The sequence below is a fragment of the Hypanus sabinus genome, chromosome 18, assembly GCF_030144855.1.
Source record: "Hypanus sabinus isolate sHypSab1 chromosome 18, sHypSab1.hap1, whole genome shotgun sequence".
Lineage (NCBI taxonomy): Eukaryota > Metazoa > Chordata > Chondrichthyes > Myliobatiformes > Dasyatidae > Hypanus > Hypanus sabinus.
In genome coordinates this window covers 41,545,023-41,559,797 of record NC_082723.1, presented here as the reverse complement: position 1 = coordinate 41,559,797, position 14,775 = coordinate 41,545,023, and positions in this window count along the sequence as shown.

Genomic DNA, 14,775 nt, shown 5'->3' with positions numbered 1-14,775 from the left:
GTGTTTCATTGCATGGCTCTTTAGACAGCTTGATCAGCCCCACACTAAAAATCACTATGATGATGGTAATGTGAGTTATACAGTCAGTGACCACTTTATTTGGTACAGCTGTTTACCTGCTCCTCAGTGCAATCTTGTGGCAGCAAGTCAATGCATAACAAGCAGACATGGTCAAAATGTTCAGACCAAATATCAGAATGGGAAAGAAATGTGTTCCAAGTCAGTGGTCCTCAACCACCAGTCCGCGGCCCGGTGGTCGGGGACCACTGATTTAAGTGACTGACTGTGGAATGATAGCTGGTGCCAGACAAGTCAGTTTGAATGTCTCAGAAACTGATCTGCTAGAATTTTCACTTACAAAAGTCTCCAGAGTTGATAGAGAATGGTGCAAAGTCTTTTTTAAATCCACTGAGCAACAGTTCTGTGGGCAAAAATGTCTTGCTAGAATGAGTTCAGAGGAGAATGGCCAGACTGCTTTAAGCTGACAGGAAGGCAAAAGTAATTCAAGTACCATGCGTTACAACAGTGGCATGCAGAAGAGCATCTCTGAATGCACAACACATTGAACCTTTAAGTGGGTGGGCTACAGCAGCAGAGGACCATGACCATACACTCAGTGGCCACTTTATTAGGTACGATGTACCTAAAGTGGTCACAGAAATGTATTTTCCTTCACTTTCCGTGAAGAACTGGGCAACCAAAGGGAGGAGTATGTCCTAATAACTCAAGAAAATGCTGGAGGAACTCAACAGACCAGGCAATATCTATGGAAAATAGTACAGTGAATGATTCGGGCCGAAACCCTTTGGTAGGACTGAAGATAAAAAGCTGAGGAGTACATTTAAAAGGTGGGGAAAGGGGAGAGAGAAACACCAAGTGATAGGTGAAACTTGGAAGGGGAGTGATGCACCATCAATAACTCACACTGAGACGTAAGGCGAGATATCGGCTTTTATTGACTGGAAGAAGGAACCAGGAGTGAGTGTCTATCATACAATGTCCTGGAGACTGAGGCCGAGCGTCAGGCCTCAGATCTCCTTTATACAGGGGCCTGTGGGAGGAGCCACAGGAGCAGTCAGCAGGGGGCGTGTCCCGACAGGCACATAGTTCACCACAGGGAGGCATGAGGTAAAAAGCTAGGAAATTGATTGATGAAAGAGCCAAAAGGCCATGGAAGAAAGAAACAAGGGGAGTGGGGAGGTGCACCAGAGGGAGGCGATGGGCAGGGAGGGAGATAACATGAGAGAAAGTTAAGAGGATAGGAAATAGTGAAAGGGAGGAGGTATTAATGAAAGTTTGAGAAATCAATGTTCATGCCATCAGGTTGAAGGCTACCTAAATAAGGTGTTGTTCCTCCAACCTAAATGTTGCCTTATCCTGACATTGGAAGAGGCCACAGATGGACATATATTGGAATAGGAATGGGAAGTGGAATTGAAATGGGTGGCCACTAGGAGATCCCACTTGTTCTTGTGGACGGAGCATAGATGCTCGCTGAAGTGGTCTCCCAATCTATGTTGGGTCTCACGTATACAAGAGGCCACACCAGGAGCGCCAAACACAGTATATGACCCCAACAGATAGGTGTAGGGATAGGTGTAGTACTTGTACCACTTGCAAAGATAATTGCCAGGAGGGTGATCAGTGGGGAGGGACGAATGGACTAGGGAGTCACATAGGGAGTGTTAATTCCATTTCCCAGTGGCCACCCATTTTAATTCCACTTCCCATTCCTATTCCAGTATGTCCATCCATGGCCTCCTCCACTGTTGGGATAAGGCCACACTTAGGCTGGAGGATCAACACCTTATTTTCTGTTTGGGTAGCCTCCAACATGATGGCATGAACATCGATTTCTCAAACTTCCAGTAATGTCTCCCCCCCTTTCACCATTTTCCATCCCCTTGTCTCCCTCTCATGTTATCTCCTTGCCCTCCCATCACCTCCCTGGTATGCTCCGCCACCACCCCACCCCCAACCTTTTTTCTTTCTTCCATGGTCTTCTGTCTCTTTCATCAATCAACTTCCTAGCTCTTTGCTTCATCCCTCCCCCTTCAAGTTTCACCTATCACCTATCGTTTCTCTTTCCCCTCCCCCCACCTTTCAAATCTACTCCTCAGCTATTTTTTTCTCCAGTCCAGCCAAAGAGTTTTGGCCCAAAATGTCAACTGTATCTTTTTTCATAGATGCTGCTTGGCCTGCTGAATTCCTCCAGCATTTTGTGTGTACTGCTCAGATTTCCAGGATCTGTAGATTTTCTCTTGTTTGAGTATGTCCTAATACCTACCTTTGTGTACGGCTGCATTAGGCTCTGTGCAGAACCTGGTTTGTTGTTTCCTAAATCAAATAGTTGAAGTGACCTGTTCAACTTCCTGAGTAAAGGAGAAATCTAAGTGGAATTTTCTATTCTAGTTATAACTTATTCAAAGAAAGGATCCTGAACATACCTTGGGGCCATGACCATGCAACTGAATGAACAGAGGTATAATTCATTGAGGTGTCATATCACACATATCTTGTGTCTAAACCAGGCATCCAATGCTCCTCTTTTATCTGAAACCTGGAAACTTTTCTCCATTCACCGATGTTTCCATCTCCAATCAGTGGTACATTTTATTCTTAATCGACAAGACATCTGCTCTAGGCCTTTCTACAAGTAGCTGCAAATGGATGAATAAGATTTCATGATTAGATTTGTAATGCCTTTGAGTGTTAATTCGTGTGTGGCAATTACTGCACATTTAACTTACTCTTTGATTTCTGATTTTCTAATCTTAATTTGTTCCTCCTATGCGGGCTGCAGTTGAGGCCATGAAAGGAGCTATTGCAAGTATAAGTCTTATTGATAATAAATAAATATTTTCAAATTCATCATCTGCGAAATGGAATGTCAGAATTGAGAAATTGAATTCAGTTATCTGATAGAATGCAGGTATCCATGTCAATCTGTCTGTAAAAGAAAGCAGTTAATATCTCACTGGCACCCTTCATAGACAATCATCAACTGAACTGATTAAGGAAGAAAATCCTGATGAAGGGTCTTGGACCAAAATGTTGACCCCACCACAAATACTCCCCTCCACAGATACTGCTTGACCTGCTGAGTTCCTCCAGCATTTTGTGTATGATGCTAAAGATTTCCAGCATCTGCAGAATCTCTTTGATGAAGAAAATTCATCAACCTAGTGTTCTTCCCAGAAATATCCACCAGAGGGCACGCCAGTCCATCATATGATTCATCAGAGACAAAAGACCAGATGAACTGGATCCAGGTCCTTTCACCTTGCTAATGTAAAATGAAACTAGCACACATGCAATCTGGACTCCTGTGTGTTTTTTCAATTAGTTTTATGTTTTGGGGTTACAAAAGAAATAATACTGGTGATGGAGAAGTTTTAAATGAACCCAAGACAACTACTTACCAGTTGAAGTGCAGTGAGATGTCAAGAGTTAAAAAAAGTGCAGTGAGGAATTGACAAGAAAAAAATGGCACAGCACATACTTCTTCGGGAAGGGACAGAGACAGTTGAGTTTTCATAAAAGGCAGATAATGGATGAATTTATGGGTCAATAAACAGTGAGTACCAGGGGATAATAATCATAAATTTAAAAAAAGAAATAGCTGGCTATGTCAAAAAGACAGACACTTTTGATTGCACAAGAGATAATTGACTGATGTATATTGAGGGAATAGCAAATGAGAAATGAGTACCAGTTTTGCTAAGTGTAATAGGTGGGAAAACATAGTCTTCTTAGAAGGTTGACTACCCTAACAAAACCAACTGAAATAAGCTTTGCTGATATTGTGACAATAATGCAGGAGCATTTAGAACCAAAACCATTATTGATTGCAGAATGCTTTTGGTTTCATAAGTGAGCATTGCAGTTCAGTGATGGGCTCATTGACGCACTAAGAGATCGTTTAATTTGTGGAATCTGACAAGAAAGCATTCAAAAACGGCTCCTAACTGAAGCAACCCTCACATTTAAAAGAACAGTTGAAATCACTGTATCAATGGTAATAGCAGGCAGAGACGCAATTGAGTTACAGTTAGGAATGAAAGTGAGCATGAACAAAATTGCAGCATCTAAACAAAAACATGCCATAATAAATTATGGTGCTGTTGTAGCAGGGGGTCACATACACCAGACAAATGCAGATTTAAATGTTAAACTTGCAGAGAATGCAATAAAGAAGGGCACATACAAAGAGTACGCTGGGCAGACAAAAATAATGGACTGCACAGGAAAAAAAAATCAAGATGCTGTTTCAAAAAGAGCACCAATTTGCATGCCATTGATTAAAAAAAAATAGAAAATGATGGAAGTGACACAGGACTGAGTATCCCTGAGCTTTACAATGTGAAAACTGACAAGAGGCAAGCAATATTGGACACTGAATCTGCTGTTGCAGTCATTCCACAAAATGAGTTTGAACAGCATTTAAAAGATACTGAATTGAAACCTGCAGATATCCAACTAAGAACTTTCACTTGAGAAAAGGAAACTCCGTGGGAATGACATTCGTAACAGTAAAATACAATAACCAACAAGCCACATTGGGCTTGTATGTGGTAAAAACAGGAGGGTCGGCATTGTGGAGATGTGATTGGCTGAGACAACTACAACATGATTGGAGATCCATCCACTATTTGGATATCAACTGAAAGCCAATTAAGAAAGGTACTGGATGATGCTATAGCAGTGTACAAAGAATGGTACAAGAAAACTCAAACATATCAAGAGTAAAATAATGCTAAATGAAAATGCCACACCCAAGTTTTACAAAGTCCATCCAGTTCCATATGCCATCTATGATCAAATAGCTAGTGAGCTAGATTACATGGAGACTGATGTCCATGGGTAATGCCAGTTGTCCCAGTAAACTAAAAAAAATGGTCTGTCAGAATCTACAATGATTTTAAGATCACCATCAACCCAGTATTGAAAGTAGACCAATACCCTCTGCCCAGGATAGAGGATATCTTTGCAAATTTCTCTGGATGGAAACATTTCAGCAAAGCAGATTTAGCTGAGGCCTAGCTACAGATGGAGATGAAAGAAGAGTCCGAGGTGTTTCTCACCATAAACACTCACATTAAGGTTTATTTTTGAAGTACTATCTGCACCTGCACTCCAGCAGAAAGCTATGGATCAGGTGCTGCAAGGCTGCTCAAGCACTCAGTGTTACCTAGATGACATCATTGTTACTGGAGAGGATAACAAGAACATCTCCAAAACCTCAAGACAATGTTAAAAAGAGCATTTTTAAAAGATTATAAGATTATAGGCTCAGAATACAACATGACAAGTGTCAACTCCTTAAACCAAGCATCCCTGTGGTCACCCTATTGATGCAAAAGGATTACACAAGTGTGCTGAGAAAATTCAAGCAGAGGTGGATGCCCCAAGGTCAAAGGATTTGTCACTGTTGCAGTCCTTTTTAGGATTTGTCAATTACTATAACAGGGTCTTGTCAAACCTGCCAACTATGCTCCACTCCTTGAACTCATTACTACAGAGCAAGAAGAAATGGCTATGGACAAAGCAGTGTGAGGTGGCTTTCCAAAAGGTAGAGTGAATAGTTACATCAAACATTGCATTCATACGTTATGATCCACATCATCCAGGGAAGCTGCCTGTGATGCCTTACCTTATAGTATAGGCACAGTCATGTCACATGTTATGAGTGATGGAAGTTAATGCCCTGTAGCCTTTGCATCACATTCCCATTCCACTGCAGAAAAAAAGTTATGCACAGATTGACAGAATCTAGTTTGGGGTGTAAAACATTTCAACCAATACTTGTATGCAAAGAGAGTTTACTCTCATTGCTGATCATCAAGCACTAGGGTCCATTTTGCAATCCAGAGAAGGGTGTTCAGCAAGGATGCAGAGATGTGATCTGTTTCTCGGAGGATACAATTGGAAGGTCGAATTCAAGAGGATGACTCTTCATGGAATTGCTGATGGATTGTCCCATTTAGCTTTATAAAAGAAAATACAGGCAGTCCCCGGGTTAGGTACGAGTTCCATTCCTGAGTCCATCTTAAAGACGGATTTGTACGTAAGTTGGAACAAGTACCTACGGTATTATTTAGTGTCAGTTAGTCAAATGTTTGTCTCAGTATATAGTATATATTTTACCTTTCTATGCATATAAAACACTTAAGAAACATATGTATTCCAATAATTAAACCACTGCGTTGCTTAGTAATAATTGTAGCTTTCATCGGGGCAGGGCCTTTCACATGCTCCACTATTCTCACTTTATCCGTCATCCTTTAAAATTGTTCCAATCGTTGATCGACTATAGCCTAACGCTTTTCCAATGACCAATGTCGTTCCAACTTTTTCCAAATGCTTCATTATTTCCACTTTATTTTCAATCGCGATCACTTCCCATCAACGGAACGGAAACACTGCAGGTGGCGGGTCCCAACCTCCTCCAGCTCCCGAGGTCCACTGGGTCCTAAGGACCACCGCACTGAATTTCCCCGAAAGTCCGCTGCACTGAGACAGGTTAAATGGGACAAGTGCGGGCTGTGCTGGGTTTGGATACTGTATTTGATCCTCCACAATATTCCGCGTGGGAATTTAAAATAGAGGTGACTGTTTCTTTTTTACGAGGTCGAGTTGTGCGTTCAACATCAACCCGGCACAGATGAAACGGGAGTCACTGGATCTACATCAACCTGGCACGGGAGCGGTCTGTCACTGGATTGAACTCAGGAAACTCCATTCTTGAGCCTGGCGCTGATCTCACTGCACCACCAGCTGACCGGAACGGGGGGGGGGGGGGGGGGTGGCAGGGTCAGGGTGAATCTTGTTAAGAAAAATTTAAGCCAAATACAAAGTTACACACTCAACACTGTGTCAACAGCAACAACTTAAAATGGCGGACGGCGTCATGATCCGACTTAAAATGGCAGATGGCGTTCTCCTTCCTCAGTTCGTAAGTATAAGTTGTCCGTAAGTCCAACGTTTGTATACCTATACCTGAAAAATTTACAAAAAGAGGACACTCCTCTTGACACATGTATTCTCCCTATTGCAAATTTAAAGTCTACCATTACAGTAGAGGTTATCCAAAGGGAAGCCAGAGAAGACCCCACACTGTCTTGGGTGTACAAGGCAACCCAAAATGGTTGGAATGTGCAGCAGTAACTCCAGTTCCCATATTTCTATCAGCGCCAAGATGCACTTGCCCTTTTCGGGGGTTGGCTTATGTGGGGATTGAAAGTTATTGTGTCATCCAAGCTGAGAGCTAAAGTATTGCAGGAGCTACATGCCGGTCATCTAGGCGTTGTCAAAATGAAAGCTTTGTCTGGTGGCATAGGATTGATCAGCAAATCAAGTAGCTTGCCCTGCAATGTTCAGAATGCCAACTTGTCCAGAAGATGCCGAGCCTTTGGAAGAAGAAAGAAAAAGGAGAACAAAGGTTTCCAGTGCTGTCAGAACCACTTTCTGCATTCACAGAGGAACTTGGGATTGTCTCACAGCCACGTCTTACCTGCCAAGCAGAGAAATGTCCCCTTGTAAGGAAAGACATTATCCCACTAGAGTAAGAAATCATCCAAGTGATTAAATCTTTAGGCCTGAACGGGACAATTTAAAATTTAGTATGCTGTGAATGTCTGTATCTTAAGTATGGCATCCGTTAGTCTCATGAGACCATGGATCTGTACCTGGAAAGTCTTCTCCAGGGCGCAGGCCTGGACGAGGTTGAACGGAAGACCGGCTGTCGCCCATGCAACAAGTCTCCCTTCACCATGCCATCGAAGTCGTCCAAGAGAAGGGCAAGGGCCGATACAGCTTGGCACCAGTGTCGTCACAGGAGTTTCCTGATCGAGGTTGAAGACAACGTTGGACTGCCTTAGGGACTCCAGCTCCGGATTTGTCCTCAGGGTTTACTCCTGAAGCCTTTCCCATGAGTGGGTATGGCCACAAGGTAGCAGAGGTTTGAAATCAGAGTTTTCCCTCTCTTAGAGGGATTGCCTTCCCAGGCTGACGAGCTCCATCTACCCGATATCTGTATAGTAGTTGTATTAAATAGTATACTGTGAATATAGTTGAAATACATTCTATTACCACACACACAGAATGCTGGTGGAACTGAGCAGTCCAGGCAGCCTCTGTGGAAAAGAGTACAGTCGAGATGCTGCCTGGCCTCCAGCGTTCTGTGTAAGATGCATTCTATACTGAGTTAGAGTTTATAGCTAAGCAGGGAGGAGTGCTGTATCTTTAATATATCAGTAATATTGTAAAAATATTGTTTGATCAAGCATTCTTTGTTGTTTACATAATTCATTATGGGTTATATATGTAAAAGTATGTGAATGAAATATGTCATTACACCACCATGTCATAAGTGCATGTCTCGTTAAGGTAAAACAAAACTAGCGTACACGCATTCTGGACTTCCATGTTTTTCTTTCAATTTGTTTTATGTTTTGGAGTTACAAAACATAACAGGAATGTTCAGACATTGTGCTGAAACTGTGACAAATTGTTTACTGACTGTTGAAGAAAAAACATCACCCTCAGCTTTATGCACTGTGTGTTATGCTTTCACGAGCCACAGACAGACAAAGTCAAAGGTATTGCTTGATACATCCTTGTGACGACAAGTAAGTCCATGCCTTGTGCATCAAAAAGGAAAGCTGCAAAGATAACACTTTAGCTCAGCTCTGGTCAAAGGACCATAGGCCTCTGATGCCCAATACACATGAATATATTTTTAAAAAACAGAAAATCTCCACATGCCAAGTAAGAATTGATTCACAAGCACTATCACATTCATGTTCAAGTTCAGTTTATTGTCATTCAACCGTACACATGTATACCACCAAATGAAACAACATTCCTCCAGACCAAGGTGCACAACACAGTACAGGTAACTCATGCACAACATATATAACATAATATTACCACAAATAAACTAATAAATAATAAGATGCATTTGCGACACAAGTTAAAAAATAAACAGTATAACTCTACTGGAACTTCATGTGTGAGGAGACCTGGCTGGTGGCAGGTAGTTCAGTAATCTTACGGCCTGGGGAAAGAAGCTGCTCCTCATCCTAATAGATATTGTTTTAATGCCTTGGTACTTCCTACCTGATGGTAGGGAGTCAAAGAAATTTTTGGAAAGATGGGGGGAATAATTGATAATGCTGAAGGCCCTGCCTATGCATTGTTCGAGATTGCCAATTGTTCTAGATTTGTGCCTATTCTACCTTTTTATGTAAATCCATTCCAAAATAGAGGATATATTTCATGTTGAAAAGCAGAAACTAAAAATCTGTTCAAAGCTCATCAGTCTAAAAAGCTAACTATTCTTCACTCCAGGGATGCTGCCTGATCTGCTCGGAATTTCTGAACTTACTTAATGTACTGGAATTGGAATTCTACCCCACTAATAGTAAGCTCTTTTTTTCCTGAGTAGGTCCACAGATCAACAGGAAGCTGGATAGGTGCCATGTGCAGGTGCAGCTTTTAGTGCTGCTGCTTCACAGTTCCAGGTATCCAGGCTTGCTCCTTTCCTTGCGTGCATTGTGTGTAATGTTTTCATATTCCCACAATGATCACGTGGTTTCTTCTGGGTGTTTCACATCCCAAAGACATATTGATTGGTTAATTGGGCACTGTAGTGACTCCCTAGCTTTATCAATGACCTTCCATCTTGAATTAGGAAAGGAATCAAAGAGAAATTAATGGGATTGTGAGCAAGAATACACTCCATGGCCTCCTTATTAGGTATAGTAGGTACCTAATAAAGTGACCACTGAGTGTACATTTGTGGTCTTCTGCTGATGTTGTCCACCAGCTTCAAGGTTCAATGTCTTGTGTGTTCAGAGATGCTCTTCTACACAACATTGTTGTAATGCATGTTTATTTGAATTACTGTTGATTTCCTTTTACCTTGAACCAGTCTGGCCATTCTATTCTGATTTTCTTCTCCCCACAGAACTGCTGCTCACTGGATGTTTTATATTTTTCTGCACCATCTTCTGTAAACTGTTGTGAGTGAGGATCCCAGATCAGCAATTTCTGAGATACTCAAACCACTCTGTATGCTCTGTATGGCACCAACAATCGTTCCATGGCCAAAATCACTTCGATCACATTTCTCCCCATACTCATGTTCAGTTAAATACCAACTGAACCTCTTGACCATGTCTGCATGCTTTTATGCATTGAGTTGCTGCCTCATAAGTGGCTAATTAGTTTTTAACATTAACGAGTGGGTGTACAGGTATGAAAAAGAGCCACTGAGTGTAAGTTATGCTGCTGTCCGTTCTTTGAGCCATATGGTCTTCTCCTGATTCACATACATTGGAAAAGTAATAGAATAATGTGCTAATGAAAAGAGATGTAGTAGGCTATTGTATCTGAAGGATAAATGGGCAAATAGCCTGATTTTGTGCAAAAATCCCAATTTTTATATTATCTCATTTGTGCATTACATTTTATCATGCCTGAAGGGTATTGGGTTAAAATCACTGAGAGCCACATTATATAATGCAACTGTGCAACAGGCACTTTTAATTAAGGAGAACTCTATATAATTATACCCTATGCATGCTTGGCTACAGAAATTATAACATTCCGATAAAATACAGTAAGTTGTGATGAAGATGTCTGCAGCTGCTTCTTCAGTGGCTGTCCCTGCATCATCTGATCAATAGTAGGATATTTGCTGATGATTGCTCAGTGTTGCCTTCCATGCATAATTGACCATGTCATGAAACAGTCCATATTCACAGGCAGGAAAGCTGAGACAATATTCAGACATGAATTTGTTAAGTATCAGATTCGGCTCAACTCCACATAAGTGCCAGGTAAGTGTTTCCAACAAAAGAGAGTCAAACCACAACTCATGGTAGGCAATGACATTACCTTTGTAAAACCCCTCACAATTAACATCTGAAGAGTCATCACTGATCAGAAGCTTTACTGAACCAGCCAAGCCACAGAAATACTAAGGTTACAAAGTAGACTTGAAGGCAAGTATCCTACATTAAGTGACTTCCCTTCTTACTGCACAGAATTTTCCCTCCTCCTTCAAAGCACTTGGTCAAGAGTTTGCCATCCCGGAGATAGCAGCTCACTTGACTTACAGTCCACACAACTGGCCTGATTATTCACACACTGCACCATTACGGAAGCAGTGCGTACCATCTTTAAAACACGGAGCAGCTTTTTGCCTAGACCACACCAGCTCTGTGGCCTGAACATCACTAAAGAGCAAAGTCAAAACACCAGCCATCAGCATCACCGTGCACCATCCTCTGGTTGAAATATGGTTGGTCTTCCACCATCACTAAAATCTGGAGCTCTCTGCTCAAGTGTGCTGTGAGACTACCTTCACCAGGTGAACTGTAGCACAACATTTAAAAAATGCAGCTCAACTCCCCCACCACTAAAGGACAATCAGGAAAGGGCATTAAATGCAGAACTGGCCAGCATTGCCTACATCAAACAAATTCAATGTCTATAATGTGGTTTTGGAACATACTTACAATTTTATCTTTAAATGCTAAAAGTTCTGTTCTCAGTCTGGGATTTGTTAGAATAATGGAATCTGCGATAGAGGTGATTTATCTGTGGAATGGTTGATTTTGCCAACTTGTGACTATTGTTCAAAATGACTGTTTTCTTCGGCCAGGTAGTATTCAAGAAAGGGATTGAGGCCAGTCATTGAAAGGTGTGATCCAGTTCAACAGACAAAAAGTTAGAGTACACATTGAGGAAACTTCTCAAAATCTTTTTTCTGCTTTACAGATAAAGTTAGAAATGTAATTGTGGTGCCCGAATGAGTGTATTTGGACACATGAATGATTGCAGTGATGTAATAAAAGCCCTGACTAATGTCAGCATTGTCAAGATTCACGCCAAGTACAGCATGACGTGCCAACAAGAAACAAAGAATTTATTTCCAGCCTGATACCTGTCTTCTGTCTGTTACTGTCAGTCATTTCCTCCCTGTTCTAAGTACTAAAATGCGATGTGAATTGGGACCAAATTTAATTTGTGAAAAATGTATACAGCAAGTAGGACACATTCCTGGGTGTGTCTATTCTCTCTGCTTTTTCTATCGCTTACACTTTCACTCATTGTAACATATCTATCTTACAATTTACAGTCTATGCACATTTGACCTCTAAATCTGGGGTCTTAAATGTTCAAAGTAAATTTATTAATCAAAGTATGTCATCACATACATACTACCTTAAGATTCATTTTCTTGCAGGCATTTACAAGAAGGTAAAGAAATGCAATAGAACTCATGAAAAACTGAATATAACAAAGAACAAAAAACAACTAATGTGCAAAAGAAGACAATTCATGCAAATAATAAAAAATGTAAATAATAATTCTGAGAAAATGAGTTGCAAAGTCCTTGAAAATAAGTCTAGGTTGTAGAGCCAGTCTGGTGTTGAGGTGAGTGAAGTTATCCACACTGGTTCAGGAGCCTGATGGCTGTAGAGTAATAACTGTTCCTAAAACTGGTGGTGTAGGACTTAAGGCTCCTGTAACCGCTACCAAATGTTGTCTCTTGCTCTACAATCCTCCATACCCTCAATCACCTCTAATTCTATAATCCTTTCAATCTCTATAATCTTAACCAACCCTATAACCCTTTCTACTTCTATAATTTCTTCCAGCCATACAATGCTACTTATTTCTGTAATTCCCTCAGCCCTAAAATCTCTCCATGTATTATCTCCTCCAAATGTATAAGGTTTCCCATCTTTCTCCTGTGCTACAACTCTTTCTACCACTGTACCCTCCACAAACCTACAATCCCCTCATTCTCCATAAACTTAAGTGCTGATCCCTTGCATCAGCCCAGTGTCCATTTTCTACCAACAGTCCCCTCAACTGCTTGCAACCAGCATTTCTAAACCTTTGACCCACTACCACTCTCCTTGTGTTAACCAGTTATCCTGCCACCTCATTATATGATTTAAGGTCAGTTTGTGAAAATGCTGCCTTGGGTTGATTTTATCATGTTAGAATTTCTATATTAATACAAGTTGTGGTTTTAAAATCAAGTTCCTGCAAGTCTTAATTCAATAACAGGGCAGTGCCGCAGTTACTCACACTCATTGCTTGCATGGTGAGATCCTACTTCCCAAAGAGTTGTGGAAGGCAGCTCAATTAAAGTGGAGTTAGATACAAAGTGGAGGAGATACATTTTCAAGAGACCAGAGAATTAAAGGCTGTACATGACAAAGAAGAGATTCAAACATTTCCACTTAGGGAAGATTCATGAATGAAAACACAGTTTCAAGACATTTCAAGTTAAGTGTTAGAATTTCTCAAAGAGGGAGCACACCTCTTAAATTTTCTTTTGCAAAGACTGTAGAGGTTGGGCCACTGGAAATGTTTTGAAAAGGTGGCAGATAAAGGTAGGTGTATTGCACTTTGGGAGTCCAAATATACAGTATACAGTTAATGACAGGTCTTAATCAGCATTGTTGTACAGAAAGTCCAAGGTCATATCCCAAGAAAGTGGTTGCACAGGTTGACAGGATGGTAAAGAAGATGTATTGTATGCTTGCCTTTAGTAGCTGAAGTACTGAATTCAAGAGTCAGGATGTTGCAGATTTGTAAAACTCTAGTTAAGATACACCTGGAGTAATGCCTTCATTTCTAGTTTCCTTGTATAGAGAGGATATTCAAGTTCAAGTTAAACTTACTGCCCATAAAGCCACTGGCATTTAGGGCAGCACTTCAGCTGGAAATGATCCATATTTAAAGAAGAGCTATGGAGGTCTTCCCAATGTTGTGACCAACATTTGTCCCTGAACCAACCTCATCAAAAATAGTTGAACAGGACACTTAAAACTGTTTGAGGAACCTTGCTGCAGCATCTTCTACATATACTACAATATTCAATGTATTTCAAATGTTTTTTATTAGCTGTATGGTGCTTTGGGAAACCTGAAAATGTGGAAGATCCTCATGGGGTGCAAATCTTTTTGCTTTTTCTGCAATTGACAATCTTTCTGAAATTTAAGACTATTTAGTAGGTGCTTAGTCTGGTCTAAGTGTTAAAATTGTAGGAGTTATGAAGTAAGGACACAATTCAGTCCAACTCAGTGTGAATGACTTTGACTTTTCTCAGACAGATCTCCACCTGTTTCCTTGTGCCTCACTGCAGAGACAGTTTGTGAATTTCCTTTATAAATATGTAATGCTTCTCTGTAAAAATGTGAAGCACCTGATCTGAATCTGTGAGTTAAATAACACTGTCTCAGGAAAGGCATTGGCTGCCTTAGCATTTCATGCTTCCAGATGCAGTTAAACAGATGTTCACAGATTTAACTCCAAGGTCTCTGAGTTGATCTTCTTAACTATATTGCTGCAATTCTTGTTTTAACACTACAGTGTTAATTATTTGTAATTATTTAATTGAAACAGTATATGAGTGAGAGGTAATCTTGATTATGAAATCACTGAGGTGATAGTAATAGTATGGATTTTTTTTAAAAAGATGCATGCTTAGGTTAATAACATTAAGGACTCAGAAAGAAGAGAAAGTGCTATAAATTGATAGCACTTCTTTGAAAATGTAACTAAATATTCAAGGAACCAACTATATATAATTTGACTTGAGTCTTCAGAAGGCATGATAAGGTGTAACCAAAAATCGGTCTGAAGGCTAGATGAACATCATAAAACAAGCAAAGCACAATGGAATTTCTTTTTTTGGGGATTAATGGGTGTAGAATCCCTCAATCCATAAAGTTTGATATGCACTTT